The following is a 4,871-nucleotide window of genomic DNA, read 5'->3' on the forward strand; positions in this document are numbered from 1 at the left end:
GTTTCCTGATGTTCAGAGGTAATCTCCTGTGTTTCAGTTTGTGCCCATTGCCTCTTGTCCTGCCACTGGGCATCAAGAGCCTGGCTCCCTCCGGCACAATCCTTTTAGGTCTTTATATGCATTGATGAGATGCCCCCCGAGCCTTCTGTTCTCCAGGCTGAACAGTCCCAGCTGTCTCAGCCTTTCCTTACAGGAGAGATGCTGTAGTCCCTTCATCGTCTTCATGGTCCTTCATTGAGCTTTCTCCAGTATGCTCATGTCTCTCTTGTACTGAGGAGGCCAGAACTGGACACAGTGCTCCAGGTGTGGCCTCACCAGTGCTGAATAGAGGGGAAGGATCACTTCCCTCCACTTGCTGGCCATGCTTCATCTAATGCAGCCCAGGATACCATTCGCCTGCTTTACAGCAAGGGCACATTGCTGGCTTGTGCTCAACTTGGCATCCATTTCTGCCAAGCTGCTTTCCAGCTGAGTGGCCCCCAGCATGTACTGGTGCCTGGTGTTTTTACTTCCCAGGTGCAAGACATTGCACTTCTCCTTGTTGAACTTCATGAGGTTCCTGTCAGAACATTTCTCCAGCCTGTCAAGGTCCCTCTGGATTACAGCACAACCCTCTGGCATATCAGCCAATCCTCCAAGTTTTGTGTGATCAGCAGACATATTGAAGGTATACTCTGTCCCATCATCCAGATCATTAATGAAAACATTGAGTAGTATTAGACCCTGGGGTACACTGCTAGTTACTGTCCTCCAGCTAGACTTTGGCCACTGATGACCACCCTCTGGGTCCAGCCGTTCAATCATTTTTCAATCCACCTCACTGTCTGCTCATCCATACTGTACATCAACAGCTTCTCTATGAGGATCCTATGGGAGATAGTGTCAAAGGCCTTACTGAAGTCCGGGTAGAAAATATCCACTGCTGTCCCCCCATCTAGCAAGCCAGTCATTTCACCACAGAAGTTTATCAAGTTGGTCAGGCATGACTTCCTCTTGGTGAAGCTGTGCTGACTAGTCCAGATGATTTTCTTGTCCTTAACGTGTCTGGCAATGGTTTCCAGGATTAGCTGCTCCATCACCTTCCCAGGGATTGAGGTGAGGCTACCGGCCTGTAGTTCCCTGGGTCCTTCTTCTTGCTCTTCTTGAAGATAGGAGTGACATTTGCTTTCCTCTAGTCTTTGGGTACTTCTGCCATTCACCATGATGAGTCAAAGATTATCAAGAGTTGCCTTGCAATGACACCTGCCAGCTCCCTCAGCACTCAGGGGTACCTCCCATCAAGGTCCATGGACTTATGTATGTCCAGTTTCCTTAAGTATTACCTGACATGAATGGGTCAGGGTATGTCTTTCTTGCTCCAGCCTTTCCTCCAGTCTCTGGGACCTGGGCATCCTGAAGGCCAGTATTGCTAGTGGAAACTGAGGCAAAGAAGGCATTCTTCAACCTCTTCCATGTCCTGTGGAACCAGGTCTCCTGTCTCCATGAACAATGGGCCCACATTTTCCCTAGTCTTCTTTTTGTCTCCTGTGTAGTTACAGAAGCCCTTCTGTTGTCTTTGACTCCCTGGCAAGATTCAACTCCATTTGGGCTTTATCTTTACTAATTTAATCCCTGGATACTCAGACAATGCTTCTGTATTCTTTTCAGGTTACGTGTCCTTGTTTCCACTCTCCGTATGCTTCTTTATTGTGTTTGAGTTTTGCTAGGACCTCTTTGTTCATCCATGCAGGCCTCCTTGCATTTTTGCCTGATTCCTTATTTGTTGGGATGGAGCTCTCTTAAGCTTGGAGGAGGTGATCCTTAAATATTAACCAGCTTTCTTGGGCCCCCTTCCCTCTAGGGCCTTACCCATCGGACTCTTCCAAGCAGATCTTTGAAGAAGCCAAAGTCTGCTATACTGAAGTCCAGAGTTGTGAGCTTGCTTTTCACTTTCCTTCCTGTCCTCAGAATCCTGAAATCCACCATCTCATGGTCATTGCAACCAAGGCTGCCTTTGACCTTCACATCTCCAAAGAACTCCTCTTTGTTGGTGAGTGTGAGGTCCAGCTGAACAGCTCTCCTTGTTGACTCCTCTATCACTTGGAGGAAGAAATTATCCTCAATGCACTCCAGGAACTTCCGGGATTGCTTACGTCCTGCTGTTTGTCCCTCCAGCAGATATCAGGGTGGCTGAAGTCCCCCATGAGGATCAGGTCCTGTAAATGTGGGGCTGCTTTTAGCTGTGTGTAGAGGGCCTGATCCACTAGTTCTTCCTGGTCAGGTGGCCTATAGCAGACACCCATTATAACGTTACCTTTAGCTGAGTTGTTCCCACCTACTGCTTGCCATAGATTTGCAAGTTTAGTTCTAACTAGGTTATGAACTAGACCTAGCATCATGTTCTGCTAAGGAAAAGAACATTAATAAGCTGAAGTAGCCATGAATTCTTGCAAGGCTGTGAACCAAAGGTTACTGAGATTTTTTGACAGGCTCCTTTTGCCTTCTGAAAGGCTTGCACAATTACTATGTATAGGGAAAGTAATCTTGGCAAAACCAAGACTCAGTCTTAAGATTCCTTCACTCTTTATTCCCTTTGTTCAGATTCTTGTCTCAGCACAAGGTTTCTCTGTACACAATCTGTACCTGGATTCCTGATTTCTTTGCATCTTGAAAACTGGTGAAACCAAGGTATCCATGCTCACAGTGCTATAAAAAAGAGAGTGAAGTCTGTAACTATCATGAGTACAAGAAGAAATGAGTGATTAGGGAGCACTGGCACAGAGGTGGGTGGAAAGCTGATGACAGAAATACAGTTTTTGGGTTGACCTATAAATGTTTGTGCACACATGTTTATATATTACATATGTGTGTATATATGCATATAGTCAACATTTTAATCCATGCAGTTCCAAAGAAAAAAGGAGGTCCTGATCCAGACCATACTCTTACTATATTTTATAATGCACCTATCTATATAATTATGAGCATTGTGTCATTTATGACAATAGCAATTCAAATGTCTATATACTGTGATTTCCTTGCATCAGTAGTAAACTTCAACCTCCGCTTTTTAGAACGTTTATTTCTTTAGTTGTTGCTAATGATAACTACCGAACAAAAAAGAAGTCATGAATTTGTGTTGATTTCTGCTGTATATGAAAGAAAATTATATTCATAATTGCTAAATAGAAACTTTTTTTCCTTTCAAGCCTCCAAATAAGGACCTAGAAGCAACAGAATTTTTCAAAATTATCTGCAAACATTGCTATTTATTGATAGTTTACACCACAGATACCTCTTGGTGAAAGTATACTGAGTCTTCATTATTCATTTACTAGTGTTTGAACCATTACTGTTCATATGATTCTAAAGTACTTACTTTTAAAGTAAGTCATTCCACTGGCTTTTAAGTTTTTGTAGTCATCAAAACATCTTAACAACTCTAAAGCGATAGCATAATTATAAAGGCTGGACATTGACTTCTATTTCACAGTTTCCCTTAAAAAATTTATGTAGTGTGTGTAGTACAATACACAGGCTGAGGAAAAAATAGCAGAATATTGCAGAATTAACAATATTTGCTTGTGGCTTCCTTAAGATTTAAATTTAAGAATCTAGATTCTGATTTACATGAGAAAAGTCCTCTGTACAACTGTACAGGTCATGTACTGATGGTAACCTGTGCAATACATTAAGAATGAGCTGTCAGCTGCCCACAAAATCACTTTTCCCAAGAAATCCATAAAAGTTAGATCTCAAGTCCCACAAATGAATGTAAAAATGTAGTTTAGCGCATAAAGCAAGTCAGCTAAGTGATTCAGCAGCCTTAGTGTGGTATTCTACGGGGGCCATACAAGACTTCTACATATGGCTGGGTTGAGAATGTTAAACAATAATGCCTTGGGATTATAAAATGGTAGTGGATTAACCACCAAGGCAGACGTATAGTCCCTTTATACAGAAAAAACTCATAAAATATAACAAGTATAAATTTTTTTCTATGCCTTTTTCCTGATGTCACACAAAGAAAAATCTAAATCTTTGATTTAGATTGGTGGACTATTCTATTGTGGATTTCCATTAAAATCTAAAGGCCTACCCAAATAGATGAGAGCACAGAACAAGAACCTATTTTCTTAATAACTACATCTATGTAGATATATATGCACAAAGCTTTCACAGGGACAAAGGAAACCTGCATAAAACATGTCCATGTATATGCTGGCTCCTAAAATACTTAATAGAGACATAGAATCATAGAACCATAGAATCATAGAATAGTTTGGGTTGGAAAGGACCTCTAAAGGTCATCTAGTCCAACCCCACCTTGCAATAAGCAGGGACATCTTCAACTAAATCTGGTTGCTCAGAGCCCCATCCAACCTGACCTGGAATGTTTCCAGGGATGGGGCATCCACCACCTCTCTGGGCAACCTGTGCCAGTGTTTCACCACCCTCAGCGTAAAAAATTTCTTCCTTATACCTAGTCTAAATCTACCCCCCTTTAGTTTAAAGCCATTCCCCCTTGTCCTGTTGCAACAGGCCCTGGTAAAAAGTCTGCCGCCATCTTTTTTATAAGCCCCCTTTAAGCACTGATAGGCTGCAATAAGGTCTCCCCAAAGCCTTCTTTTCTCTAGGCTGAACAACGCCAACTCTCTCAGCCTTTCTTGATAGGAGAGGTGTTCCATCCCCCTGATCATTTTTGTGACACTCCTCTGGACCCACTCCAACAGGTTCATGTCTTTCTTATGCTGAGGGCTCCAGAGCTGGACACAGTACTCCAGGTGGGGTCTCACCAGAGCAGGGTAGAGGGGCAGAATCACCTCCCTCCACCTGCTGGCCACGCTTCTTTTGATGCAGCCCAGGATACGATTGGCCTTCTGGGCTGCGAG

Source organism: Pygoscelis adeliae, unplaced genomic scaffold (genome assembly GCF_000699105.1).
Source record: "Pygoscelis adeliae isolate BGI_AS28 unplaced genomic scaffold, ASM69910v1 Scaffold164, whole genome shotgun sequence".
Taxonomy (NCBI): domain Eukaryota; kingdom Metazoa; phylum Chordata; class Aves; order Sphenisciformes; family Spheniscidae; genus Pygoscelis; species Pygoscelis adeliae.